The 14,917-nt window shown below is 47.1% G+C and overlaps 1 protein-coding gene across 2 annotated transcripts in view; it reads left to right on the top strand.

The window, feature by feature from the left end:
* Window positions 1-10,554: 10,554 nt before the first annotated feature.
* RASSF2 (Ras association domain family member 2) overlaps window positions 10,555-14,917 on the top strand; it is a 272,671-nt gene continuing 268,308 nt past the window's right edge. The window contains exon 1 of one of the 2 annotated variants that reach the window (XM_078666637.1): window positions 10,555-10,634. The gene's annotated coding sequence lies outside the window, so the exon portion shown is untranslated. The remainder of the gene's footprint in view (window positions 10,635-14,917) is intronic. The other variant, XM_078666638.1, reaches the window with a different exon arrangement.

Below are 14,917 nucleotides of genomic sequence, written 5' to 3'. Positions count from 1 at the left end.
TATGGAATTTTCCAGAACCCAACACCTTCTAGAGGGGCGTACCTATAGGCGTGTCATTAACATTGTGGGGTTTCGTATTAGGGACAGCACCCCGAGGGTGGAGACAGAGCAGATGGCTGAGGAGCTAGAGAGAGCGGTCACATGGGCAAGGAGCTTAGCAGCGGTGATGGAAATTCTAGTCTAAGAGAGAAGGTGGCGAACTTCTTAGGACGTCTCCACGGCTGACACCTTTTGGTTAGGTTGGGCTATTGTTGAGTAGGGATGTCATCTAGCATAGAGTAGGGACAGACTAATCTGAATTAATGTCTTATATCCTGATGAGTACCAGAACTCAAGTCATAGCTATTCTGTTTAGTTTAATGATTCTGGAGTTGATTCTCGTTCTTTTCATCAGCCTGAGGAAAATGAAATTTTGCCTGACCAATATGTCCCCTGCGTGTACCCTATGTTTCATGTATGTGCATGTCATGCATGCATTCTCCCGTGGTGGCCTGAATCACAAGGCCTCTGCATTTACGTCCTGCATTAGGATGCCAGTCATCAAGTCTCCCATGTAAGAAATATTAAGTTAGCATTTATGGCCCATGTATTTGCATTGTGCACTTTTAAATAAATCACGATGAACCCATTTTGTGGCTCAGCCTGAGCCCGTCTCTGAATTAAGGGTTTTTCATGGCTCAGACACTCTGAAAGCTACAGTTACCTATCCTAGCCTTTGTCTTATGGCTAGGGATTCTCCCTTAACTCAAGTTATTGGAATAAAGCCCTTTTGAAACGGACACCACGTACTCTGCCTCTCACTTAATGCATGATGCATGTTTATGCCTAGAAATTATGATAGGGTAATATTTTATTTACCACATTAATCTGGCGCCCGAATAGGGACTATCCCTTTCCCCACGCGCCGGCGACGTAGGTCCAGCCTTTGCCCCCTTCTACAGCCGTGACGGACCTCGAAGTGCACACGCAGCGGGACTATCTAGATGGACAGAAGCGTATCCAGTTCTAGATTATACTGCTGTGACAACTGCCAGGCAATTGGTGCGTGAGTTCTTCCCCAGATATGGATTGCCCCGTGTCATCTACTCAGACAATGGCCAGCCATTTTCCTCTGAATTAATGAAACAAGTGTCTCTTCTGTTAGGATATAATTGGAAGTTCCATTGTGTACGACACCCTGAAGCAGCAGGCCTTGTAGAAAGACATAATCAGACAATCAAGACGAAACTTGCAAAGATTTGTGCAGACAAAGGCGTGGATTGGATGGTAGCCTTGCCGGTTGCCCTCTTTTACATGCGCATGGTAGCTCATTCCAGAACAGGCCTATCCCCGTATGAAGTAGTCTTCGGTAGACCACCAAATATGTGGGGTACGCCTATGCCTAAAAAAATAACTGATGTTGACAGCACCATGCTGACAGATTACCTGGCTTCCTTGATGTCTGCACTACTCTCTTGTCGTTCACAGGTTGCTGCCGCCTTCCCTGACAACACCCAGGTCAAGGAACACGCCATAGTCCCTGGAGATTTCGTGTTTGTGAGGAACTTTGATCGTTCAAGCCCCCTTGAGCCACGTTGGAAGACGCCGAAGTTGGTGTTACTGACCACGAGGACCGCGATTAAAGTGGAAGGACGCAAGGGATGGCTTCACGCTCAACACTGCAAAAGATACTTTGGACAATCTGGAACTTTTGAAAAGAATAAAGACATTAAAGACTTTGCGCCGCTTGCGCCGCCTTTGCTAGAAAAGACTCCACAGCAAGAGTATAGGTCTAAGTTACGATCTAGTAAGTCAGACGAAGTTTAATTGTCTAAGTCCACTCGGTGGTGAATCGGTTAGACTAGATTTCTGACATGTATAAGATCACATACGAGAATAGTAAGAAAAGCAAGATGAGAGAAAAGTACTGCAAGTTATTACGCAGTAGATGTATAGTTTCTTTGATTATTTTATTTTTTCTGTGCATTGTTATCATCTGTGTTAGTTTAATACTACATGTTTTCTTTCCTCCTTTTGCCTCACATATGCACTCATCCCGTAATAACACCATAGAGCATACATTCAGTGAACTGCCACCTCATGAACTGTCATATCGTCTTGCTCTGCGTAACAATACTTTCATTCGAATGTTACATCATTCTCATCAGACCAGCAATGCGACTGATTGCTGGGTATGTGGCCAACTCCCACCTTATCAAAAGACGAAGGGAGTTCTGCCCTTCTTTCCTTTACCGTTCTCCCACAATGGTTCGTGTGGAGCATGGTTTGCCTTAATGACCTCACTAGACAAAAAGACCATAGTTTATCAAGATGGCTGGATATATGGAAACCTGAATAAAGAAATGAATAAGGCATGTTTTCCAGATAAAGACGGATTTCCCCAAAGGAAAGGAACAGAGTTAGAAAATGAAGAGTACGAGCAAGGAAATACATCTGTTAGTTTTGTAATGCTGAATGCTCAGCCCATGCAAAATATAGGTCCACCGTTTATTTCAGTCCTACCAGCAAAAGGAGATTTATGTGTTAGAAAGAAAGGTTCAGTACATATGGGACACAGTGAGTGTAAAGCCGTAGTAGAGTTTAATGATAAAGGACAGTCTTCTTTCAGAGCATCACGCCATACCTATTTCATTTGCGGTCAGACAGCCTATGTACATCTGCCTTCAGACTGGGGTGGGACATGTTATATAGCGTTCCTGCTGCCACCCGTCTTTCTGGCCCCATCCAATTATCATCGAGATTCCCGACTAGAACATGTTAGACAAAGGAGAGAGACCGATGCCTCAGGGATAGATCAGACTGAAACAGCTTGGGAGCAATATACAGATTTCAACAAAGGATTCTTTTTCTTCATAGGTCCTGTCCAAAACAGTAAACTGATAAGCAGGTTAACAAGAACTCTGGAAGCAGTAGTGAATGTGACTGCATCTGCCCTGGAGAATTTGACCCAGGAGCAGTCTGCCATGAGACTTGTTGTTCTTCAGAACAAAGGATTAAAGATGAACAAATGATGCTGTATGATCAACTATACGGTCTCATGAATATAGATGTGTCCTGAGGGTAAAAGTAGGGGACAAGGAGGGAATGAGGAAAATGAAATTTTGCCTGACCAATATGTCCCCTGCGTGTACCCTATGTTTCATGTATGTGCATGTCATGCATGCATTCTCCCGTGGTGGCCTGAATCACAAGGCCTCTGCATTTACGTCCTGCATTAGGATGCCAGTCATCAAGTCTCCCATGTAAGAAATATTAAGTTAGCATTTATGGCCCATGTATTTGCATTGTGCACTTTTAAATAAATCACGATGAACCCATTTTGTGGCTCAGTCTGAGCCCGTCTCTGAATTAAGGGTTTTTCATGGCTCAGACACTCTGAAAGCTACCGTTACGTATCCCTGACCTTGCATACTTCTGGCTCAGCCGAAAGAAGCCCAGCAAGGGGTGCCAAGACAGTGTTTTGCAAAATAGTTATCTGCTTGTTGTACAGAATCACATTCCTGCCCGGTGAAGAAGGTAAACAGAACCCGTCTGCAGAGATAGGGCCGAGCCTCTCTGTCTCTGTTTAAATGAAATTACAGTACTTGCATCTGTAGAAAGCTCACAGCCCCCATGCAATGAACGAAGAAATATATGCCCTTTCTGTCTTTAAGTGATGAGCAACCTTTGCTTCAGATAATACATCCCCGACTCAAGATATCAGATAGTACCAGACGTGCTGGTCGCCCTGACACTGAAGGTTTCTCTACTAGACTTAAAGTCAGCTTCCCCCCAGTTACACGTCAGTTGCACGTCATGATCAAGTTGCGCGCACAAGTAGGGCAAAGTTTCAGCCTGCCATGCAACCCCCTCCATGTATCCACCCACCTATGACTCACCTATGACTCATCAAGTGTACACCCTCATGCACGCCCACATGCTCTTATCTTCTTTTCTCTCTTGCTCTGCCTCGAGCGCTCCTCCCTATGTGCAAGATTGTACTATAAATATGTACTCTGTAAATAAATGTTTAGAAGACCCTTCCTGAACCTTAGTGGTGATGGAACAGATTCTCCCTTAACTCGAGTTATTGGAATAAAGCCCTTTTGAAACGGACACCACGGACTCTGCCTCTCACTTAATGCATCATGCATGTTTATGCCTAGAAATTATGATAGGGTAATATTTTATTTACCACAAGCCGGTTGAGACTTTTCCGTAGGATTATGTTTGTATTAGTACCTGTTTATCTCCTGAACCTCTTGCTGAGGTGCCTGTATCTCCATTTATGTTTGGTTATGTAATAAACCTTTTAAATTCAGTCTTTAGTCAGTGGTTCTTTGGGGAAAGTATTTTGGTATCTTGACTTTGAACTGTTTAGCTGTGATTAGATTACCTAAATTCACTCTATGACAGGTAAAAAGGTCCAGTCGACCTGTGACGGGATTCTGGAGAATGGTAAGCAGACTCTAGAGGTGAATTCCCGCCTTTTCATGTGTGTGTGAGAGCCTGTGTGAGACTGCATGACCTCTTCCGGATTTCTGCATTAGTGTACTAGTAGTTGATCCTGTGCTTCTGTATGTATATGCTGCTTCATAGACCTGTGTGCATCAGATTATGTCTCCTTGTGTGTACCAGTGGTTAATGCTGTATGTGTGTCTGTACGCACGCATCATTTTGTGTAGATCTCATTGTGAGTCCCATTATATTGTCTAGTATTTGTCTGCGTGCCTTTGTATCAGTGCATGGTCATGTGAGTAGGCGCACCACCAGTTGGTTGTATGTGTGATTGTATGGCTCATTGCATTGGTTAGTTTACAGTCATTGGCCATTAATGTGTGCCAGTGTGTGGCCTTTTCATGTCGCTGTTTCACCATATGGCTCCTCATATGTATGGAAGTGTGTGTGCTCCCAGTTTGTGCGTCACTGTATGGCCATTTGTGTCTGCCAACATGAGTGCTTGTTCTAGCACATGCACTCTCTGTGTGCATGCAGACAGTGTATGTGTGTTGAGTGTATGGCCTTTTGTGTAGATCTATCAGTACATGGTCAGTACATGGCTTGTTAGGTCCAGCATACCAGACAGCACAGCTGTCAGGTTGCAAAAGCCATATTGCCTGCCCATTGCTTACCATTGCTTATCATTGTTTACCATTGTTTGGCTTTCCTGTCACTCTTATTTGCCCGCTGTATATTTGTGTCCCAGCTTATCGATCCTTTGTTTGTCCTTCACAGGGGAGCATAGCCTCTTTGCCGTGTTTTTTGAGTGGCTGACTGCTCTGCTTGCTTTTCAAACACTGCTTTTATTTTTGGCCAATAAGAGTGCATGTGTTTTCCAGCTGTCTGCCTCATGTACTTCTTTCCCTCTGCACTCCAGGTTTTCTCAGTCAACCATGTGCTCCCTGCACCCTTCCATATTGCCCTTACTCTGATGTACTCCCCCTGTTGGTTTTCCACCCGTTTGACCCTCCACCGCCTGCCCAACATTGCTCTCTTCACCCATTCTCTTCCCCACGCCCACTCTCCGTGTTGCTTCGGTCTGCCCTCTGTGTTGCTTTAGCTCTCCACATACCCTCCCATTCTGCCATCCATTGCATCTCCTCCCCACCCCTATATTGCTCCTCTCATCTTCGTCCTGTGTTGCTACCCCATGCATCAAAAAGGCACTTCCCCACATTTGTTTCTTTTTGGCAGTCCAACTCAGATTGTCACATATAAAGGAAAACAAGCATTTGCCATGCAATAGGTCTCGCATTACCGAACGTTGGAGCTATTGGCGTTCCATTATTATTAGCAACGCCAATAGCTCAAACTTTCAGTAACGCAAGACCTATTGCATTGCAAATGCTTGTTTTACATGTTCTTCATGCCACCTAGTGACCCCAGCAGTGCTTAATTTGCACCGGTGGTTTCTTGTGCTCAGCGCCGGCACTTAGTTGACATCAGGCACTTAAGACAGTCTGCCACAAGGTGTCCCAGTTTGTCTAATTTATAGATGAGCTTAACAATAGCTGTTCATTAGTTTATTATACATTAAAAATGATTAAACACCCCCCCACACACACCCACCCATACATTCTTATTGCTTTTGGGGCCTGAAATAGCCTGAATGGTCACATTTGCAGGAGTGCGACAGTTAGTAGTTATGTTGGTACAGTCATTGGCAGCGTTGGCAGGGGCAATGGGTGGTGCAAGCTGCAGTGGGCTCCAGACGAGGGCCCTGGCACCTACTCTGTTACAAATTAAGCACTGGACAGCAGGACTACAATAACAAGAACACCTCGTCACAGTATATCGTGATTGTCAGGGAATGGCATGGAAGGCCTCTTTTATGAAGGCTTTATCTTTTAAATAAGTCAGAACGTTTTCGAGAAATACTTTTGTCGAGGTCGTCTACTTCAAATTGCCAAAGTGAAACTTTTTTTTGCACTTTTTTCGTACAAGAAGGAGATATTTCGGGGAAAAAAACCTATATACAAAAATATGAGGCGGTAACGCGCCTTTCTTTTTGTCTCTTCTCGGGGTGGAGCCAGTGGGGGTGGTACCCGTTCCCCTCCCCTCAAACCACCAATTGCAGTGTGTCCAGAGGATGAAAAGAGCTTTTATTCTCCTTTTGTGCTGCATGCCATGCCCTGGGTTGATGATGCGGGCCACAAGCCCTGTCTGTTCTTCGAGACAAATGACGCTGTAGACGAAGCAGGCGAGGATAAATTTAGTAGGCCTTGAAGCCAGCAGGCAGGCGGTCACCACTAAGCACTACTTCCAAGCTGACAGCAAGGGCGGGGGCCAGTACAGCTCCTCTCAGACTCAAGCACTGTAGATAGAAGTCAGTCTGTCAAACCGATTAAGGAAGTGACAAGAGGGGTGAGACCTGGGCACAGCTGCTTGATGGACTCAGAGAGCCCCGGCCCCAGCCCTCCGCCGTCTGAGGCAGGGGTGGTGGAACGAGCGGGGGTGGGGGCGTAGGCGGTGTGTTTCTGTTGTGTCCTGGACGGATTTCCCACGCGTCCGATTTTGACTCGTTGGAAGACGGACGATGTCGAGGCCGGGGTGGAAAGGGGGGTGAGGTGGGCATAGCAGCTGTTTGAGTCTAGTCCAAGGGTTGCTAATCACCACCTGCCCCCCTCCCTACACCCCCGCCCTCGGTAGGCACTTTTGAATGGGTGCTGACTGAGAGGCTGCCATTACCACTTTGTTTACATTTTATATGAGTGTTGGGGGCTGGTAGTCATGACGGGTTAACATTGGCCAATGCCAGGCTCACCCTCAGAGCTCCGAAATTCCGGGGACCACGCGTGTGTGCCTCTTCGAGGTCAGGTTTTAGGTCTGGCTTGGTATTGCATCTGACTGACGTCCTACTGTAACCAAGTCTTTAAATATACTAACCAGAACAGTTATAAAGGGAGAAAACAGGGAAGAAAAGGAACCTTATAGAGTGGCATACAAAGTGAGGGAATGTCTGGTGTTACATTAAAGCGGCATGGGGTGGAATTAAGGCCATCCAGCCTTGGTGTTCAGCACCCCTACCTTCGAATGAGCAGATCACGGGATTCGAAGCAAAACTTTGGGCACCAGATATTATTATATTGCAAATTAAACATCAATCCACCTCGACCAATTGGAGCCTACATGCCACACTCCACCTGTATACCAAGTCAACAGAGGCTTACATCCACTGGCACAACAGTTCTGTAAGATCTCCAAGACCACATCAGCCTCTGGGTGTAATCCACGGATCCTCTCTGTTTGCACTGGGAGCGCTGCACTGGCCACCCTTTTCCCATAGAGTCCTGCACCACCAAGACATATGTGTGCACTGCGGTCTCATATAAACTGCACATAGATCCATGCGCTGACTGAAAGCTCTGTACCGAGCCTGCTTTAAACAAGGCAATCAATGCATATGTTCCCAAGTTTGGAGCACTGAACTTTGAATAATGTAGTTACTGGGAGCATTGCTTTGGAAGATATATATGTCAATTGGCATTGTGTTATTATGGCCATGTTCTTTCAGCAGTCAGCAATACTAGTCAATCTGAGGCGTGATGATTCATGCTTACAATGGGACAACTGAGCCTGCAAGTCCCAGCATGTCAAGTATAGGATGAAAAATCAGTACTGGCTGAGGGTCATAGGGCAGGACGACAGCTATGCTGGACATTTTGATATGAACACCATGGGCCCCTTCTAAATACTGGGGCTACCGCTGTAAGATCCCTGCACACAAAAGTTACCCTGTGCCAAGGCCAACACGCTATCTTGGAGCAGGGCTACCCCACTGTAAGCACTGCATGCACTGCACTGGCTTCCTGGACCCTGCAATAGGTGCACTGGACTGGCCACCTATTAAGATAGAGTACAGCACTGCAGGGACATAGCTGCTACGTTTTCCAGGTCTGTGTGTGATATGATGGTACAGTTCAGGTTTTTTGCTTTGAACTTTGGGACTTGTAGTCATGTTTATATAATTGAATACACAAGACTATAAGACTCAAATAAAAAGCCTGGACTAAAGCTGCATATCACGCATGGACCTGGGAATCTTAACAGAGCTGCAGAGACCCTTTGCACCCACTAAGTGGACTCGAAGCTATCACATTTTTCTGGGCCATGTGTGGGTAGCTCATCTAGCTGAAGTTTTTGCTTTGCACTATGGGACTTGAAATCCTGGTTATCCAGTTACAAAATCAAGACTACAAGTCCCAGAATGCAAATGAGAAAACCTCGACAGGGTAAGCTAATCGTGCATTAAACTTGAGAGCTCTGTGGACTGCATTTTATTTATTTTATTTTGCAATTTTATATTGTGCACACATGGCCTGAAGGCATCAGAGCACTTACAACAGTAGCGTGATACAAGGGTACATCAAGTTACAGTTACAATAATTACGTTCAGACATATTGCATTTGTAGCTGCGACCAGGACAAAAGCCGCCGCTTGGACAAGGGATGTACACGGTTCAAGCATTGATTAAGATGGTGAGGACACACACTGAAGGTAGTTCTTATCCTGGACAGAGTACTTCGGTATGGTCGAGGGTGATTAACCCAGGCACTGCCAAATAGGAGGAGCTTGTGGTCCTTTTTGAAGGTGACCATGGAGGCTGTTAGGCGAAGGGAGGGTGGTATGGAGTTCCAGATTCTTGTGGCGCTACCAGAGAATGACTGGCTCATGTACTGTTCTTGACTGAAGGCAGCCCTGACAACTATTCCAGGTCCATTTTTGACCCAATGATTCATGCCAGGTGTTTCCTTGCAGTCTGGGACTTGTAGTGATGTTTATTCCATTATAATTCCCAAACAACAACTCAAAGGATTTTTTTTTTTTAAACCTGAACTGGAGCAATTTGTCACGCGTGAACCTAGCAAATTTGGCAGCTATGCATTTGTCTGACTACATATCCTGGATGAACTGCACTGGGGCCAGTGCACCTCTGAGAGCACTGCACTGAGCTGCTGCACGGACTGAGAACACTGCAATGAAGTCTCTGTACACTGGAGGATACGCTGAAAGAACAAGGTACGAAAGGAATAATACACTGTGGCCAGGCGCGCAACACCCATTGGGCTCACGAGGCTTCAGCCCCCCCCCTCGTCGTGTGTGTCAGCCCGGGCTGACACAGCTTTGCGGGCTGGGGACCATCTAATTGCAGCTGCACCCGAGTACTTAACAGGTCTTTAAAAGACCATTTACTTGTAAATTAGGCTTTTATTGTGTTTGCACCCCTTCTTTCAGCCACTCTGTCTATGGTTGGAAGAAGTAGCCCCCCCCCAAATATTTTTCACCCCCCTCCGAAATTTGGCTCTAGTTGCCCGCCTGGCTGTGGCCCCTTTACGCACGAGGACCACTGCACAGAGGCCCGTGTCTACACACGGAAGTGTTACATTGTAACCACTGTGAACACCAGGCCTCTAGAGCAGTGCTCCGGTTTACCTTAGGGTAAAAAAGCAGTGGGTGTAATCCTCTTGGACCAGGACTAGGAGTAATGAATATTACCAGTGAGTAACTGGGCATTAACCTATATACGCACAGAGTAATACCCCGGCTTCTAATTTGCACACCAGGTGCTAATGGAACCCCTCTAAAGCTGTCTAGCGTCCACGTGTCATGTGTTACACTATCACAATCTGTGCTTTCTAGCTGAACACCTAGTGTATTCTGGGACTTGTAGTTTCACTTTTAACACTATACTGTTGGCTCCATAACCCCAGCGTACTTCTCTTGATGGCTGGCTAAAGATTTCAATCATGTCATGGGGGCCACTGGGCAGCTGCATGTCACACAGGGCCTTCAGGGCGCTTTGGGACCACTGTAAACACCGGACTACCTCTTGATTGTGCAGAGTTACACTCTGGGTACCCTCGGCGGCGGATGCCACGCTTAAACATGTCACGTGCACTACTACTGCAACAAGGCAGCGAGCTCGCAACTGGATGGTTTCGGGTACTGGTGGGACTCAGAGAATTAAGGGTGGAGACGCGAAGCGTCCGAATCCGCCCCACGGATTACTAACCAATCCGGCCACCCTGGGCGAGGCACGTGATGGGTGGGCGTGGCCGCCCGTCTGAGGGATGCAGCTGGTGCTCTGCCCTCTGTGTTCAGAGGATGCAGCAGAAGTTAGCAGCTCAGCGGGGCTGGAGGACCTGAACGTGCTGTGAGTACCCACCCTCAGTGTGCACGTGCGCAGCGCCATCTGCACGGAGCACGTGCGCATCATCAACTGCTTGCACTTGGCAGCTGTAGACGGATGCTTTCGACTATGCCTCTGTGTGCCCAGCTCTCATCAGTTTGCAAGGGTGCGTGGCGTGGGTAGTATTTTGATGTCGCACGCACGCACCGCGCTGCTGCAACCGGTATCATCAACGTGCTTTGGCGCAAGTGCTTGCCCACCTGCACTATATGACAACAGCGCATCACTGTAAACACAGTAGTGCTAAAACGGCAAACAGCTAGAAGTATTGAGACTTGAGAGTGCCTACCCAGCGCCCAGAAGTGCTGTGACTCACAGGCAGCACGGGGCTGCTGCAGCTGCTTTTAATGTCTGGCATGGACCGCTGCAGACATCTCATTGTCTGCTTAGCAACGACGTATTTTATATTCAGATCAGCCAGCAACTTTGCAACTGTACCCGCTGGCCTCTCGTCATGGTTGCACCTGTGCTCGAGTGGTATTGCTGTAAGAAGCTTCGCTGCACAGACAACTGCATTGTATGTTCTGAATCAGGTCGCAGTGCTGCAACTACATCCCGTTTTATGTAGTTGGGATTCGTGTTTCTTGAAGCTGGACAGCTTCTGTGCCCTCTGTTTTGCCATATCAAGCCAGACTCTCTGTTCTGTTCTAGGTACCACAGCTGTGTTATGTGTTCTGCTCTAGGTAGCAGTGCTGCTGCATGTCTTGTGTGCTAGATATTGCTGCATCATGTGTTTTGTGCCTGGTAGTACTGCTGTATCCTGTTCTAGGTAGCTCTCTGCTGCATCATGTGTTTTGTGCCTGCTAACTGCCTGGTAACACTGCTGCATCATGTGTTTTGGGCCTGGTAACACTGCTGCATCATGTGTTTTGTGCCTGGTAACACTGCTGCATCATGTGTTTTGTGCCTGGTAACACTGCTGCATCATGTGTTTTGTGCTTGGTAACACTGCTGCATCATGTGTTTTGTGCCTGGTAGCACGGCTGCATCATGTGTTTTGTGCCTGGTAGCACTGCTGTATCCTGTTCTAGGTAGCTCTCTGCTGCATGATGTGTTTGTGCCTGGTAGTACTGCTGTATCCTGTTCTAGGCAGCTCTCTGCTGCATGATGTGTTTTGTGCCTGGTAGTACTGCTGTATCCTGTTCTAGGTAGCTCTCTGCTGCGCTAGCCTTGTGTGCTAGATACTGCTGCATTGAGTGTTCTTTTCTAGGTAGCACTGCTGCATTGTGTGTTCTGTTCTAGGTATCACTGCTGCATTGTGTGCTAGATACTACTGCTGTATTGTGTGTTCTGTGCCTTCCAGCACTTCTGCAACTTGGATTCTGTGCCCCTGCCAGCACGACTGCATCATGTTTTCTGTTCTGGCTGCCCTGCTGCATTGTGCCTTCTGTTCTAGGTAGTACTACTGCATCAAGTGTTCTATGCCTGGTAGCACTGTTGCATTGTGTGCTAGATACTACTGCTGCATTGTGTGCTAGATACTACTGCTGCATTGTGTGCTAGATACTACTGCTGCATTGTGTGTTCTGTGCCTGCCAGCCCTATTGCAACCTCGGCTCTGTGCCCTGCCTGCACGACTACTGCATCCTGTTTTATGTTCTAGGTATCCCTTCTGCATTGTGCTAGATGTTACTTCTGCATCATGTGTTCTGTGCCTGGCAGCACAGCTACTTCCTGGGTTGTGTGCTAGGTAGTACTGCTGCATGGGGTGTTCTGTGCCTGACAGCACTGCAACATCTTGGTTTCTGTGCCTGACAGCACTGCAACATCTTGGTTTCTGTGCCTGGCAGCACTGCTACCTCTTGGGTTCTGTGCCTTAGGGCACTGCTGCATTTTGGGTTCTGTGCCTGGCAGCACTGTTACCTCTTGGGTTCTGTGCCTGGGGGCACCGCTGCATTTTGGGTTCTGTGCCTGGCAGCACAGCTGCAGCTTGTATTCTCTTTCAGGTAGCACTGGTGCACCCTGTGCGACGTTCTAGGACAACTTGTCTGGCAACTACTGCCGTTCCATGCTTTCTTTGCTCAGCATGACTGCTACATTGTCTTTTATAAGTTAGGTAGTGCCTTCGTTCTAAGTAGCTCTATTCCATCATGTTGCCTGTTTTGGGCAACGTTGTCTTCCAGTGCGTTCTGTGCTAGGTAGCACTGGAGCCATCTTGTATTATGTGCTGAGTTACAATGTTGTGTCTTAGGGTATCACTGTCGCATCTCTGTTTTCAGTGCTGTGCTAAGTAGTAGTGCTGCATCACCATCCTGTGGTCTGTTCTCGGTAACTTAGGCACAGTGCAGCCTGTGCTACGATGCACTGCGGGAACTTGTTATCTGTGCTGGGTAACACTGGCGCCTGATTGCACTGCTGCATCATACCCTCTATAAGTCACCCCTGGGTCTTTCTACCTGTGGTAGCAACAATACCACTGCTGGACCACACTCTTTCCCAGGCCACAGTGTTACACTTTGTGTTATGTGCTAGGTAGCAGCAGTTCCACACCACCTGTGTTGTGCTCTTTGCTAGGTGTCACTGTTGCAGCTTGCTGGGTTGCATTGCTGTACTGTCAGTGTGTTGTTGTTACTGCCTCAACTTTTGTTTTTTTCTTGTCCAGGCCCAACTATCACATGTGTAACTGGTCATTTGAGCTGAGCAGGGGTTGCACAAGTTTCCAGCTGGTTGCACTAAATCCCCTTGGATGGATCATGTAGGTTAATTCTTTTTCATGAGAGTCAGGAAGTGGCCTGGAATTTTGCATTCGCGCCATTACTTGTCGCCTCTGCAGTCATGGTCATGGGCTGAAGGCGCTAGGCCTATACCTCTGCCTTCGCTCCCCGCAAATCCCCTTGGCTTCCTCCTAATGCCTCCAATTGGGGCTGGAGGTGCACTGTTTAACTGACTTACTCTAGAAAGTACGTGTTTAGGTACTTTGTACTGAACCCTTAATTCGTGGGATGGAACAGATGGCACTATATCACTGACAGATCTATTTTCCATCCTTTAACATATCATTATGGGGTGTGCTGGTCCATATGGCTCAACTAAAATAAAGCAAGACTACAACTCCCAGAATGCACTGATCTTAAATTAAAACCCCGAAGTGTAAAAGTTGTGCCCTGTTACACGGAATTATCTGTTTCCTTAGACTCATGCTGTCTAGGCCCAGCCTCCCCAAACAAGATTAACTCTCCTTAGTTACTCGCCTGGCTTGCATGCACTGGCCCCAGCTGGCCATTAATGGCCCAGTTGTGTGTGCAGTAAGATTATTCCATATCCTGGCGCCGTGCTCCTCCTAGCCCGGGCGCTGCTGTTCTCCAGCTGGTCTGCGGATGAACCCGGGATAGGCCGGTTCTCAGCCCCTTGCTCGTTTAATTCCCACCCGTCATCTTTGGCGGGGTGCCCTGGGCCCATCTGACCAGCAGATCGGACTGGATGCGGCTCAGTTCTGCGCTGGAGGAATCTCCCTTCCTCCCTGGAGCCCCACCGTGCAGCTGGCAGGGAACCCGCCCCAGGCGGCTCCCGCCTCCGCCTATTCATTTGCAATCTTCCGAGCTAACTGCCTGTCCCGTCTGATATACAGCCCCAAGGGGAGCGAAGACATCGACCCACAGCATTCAGGAGGAAACAAAAAAGAAAAGAAATGAATGTGGTTTTGGAGGAGAGTCAAGGCACAGACTATTCCGGGCTTCGCTTTGTGTGTTAAGTTTTCCACATGTCAGGCTGCACTGATCTGCGTAAGAAAATATTCTCTAGTAGTCTGTGTTTCTTTTTAAAAGACTATTTAGGTCATAGTCAAGTAAGGGAGTAACTGTGATGGCTCATAGGGAGTTTTCCCATTGCTTAGAATGCAGCAGCTTCAACGTTTCCTAGGTTCACCACATCCAGTTTCCTTTTCTTTGCATTGTGGGATTTGTAGTCCTGTTATAAAATCAAGCCTATACACCCCAGAATCCTTAGGAAATACTTGGACAGGATAAGCTACTCATGCATGGACCTGAAAAACTTGAGATCTTTTTGTACTGCACTTGTGTAATTAGGGCAGTTGTAGAAATGCATAACAACATAAGTATCAGAACTGTGATGTTAGGCGGAATGGAGGCGGGGTAAAAAGCGTGGCTAAAAAAAAATATATTGTGTAACTTTTTCCTGACTTTAACCTTCAGGCAGATACATATAAAATAAGACACAGCTTAAATGAAAAATAAATGTAAATGTAGTTAATCAGCAGGAGATGCACTGTTGTACATTATGAAACCTCT

Source organism: Lissotriton helveticus, chromosome 11 (assembly GCF_964261635.1).
Source record: "Lissotriton helveticus chromosome 11, aLisHel1.1, whole genome shotgun sequence".
Taxonomy (NCBI): Eukaryota; Metazoa; Chordata; class Amphibia; order Caudata; family Salamandridae; genus Lissotriton; species Lissotriton helveticus.
The sequence above is the reverse complement of the archived record's forward strand: the minus strand, read 5'-3'. Positions and strand labels throughout refer to the sequence as shown.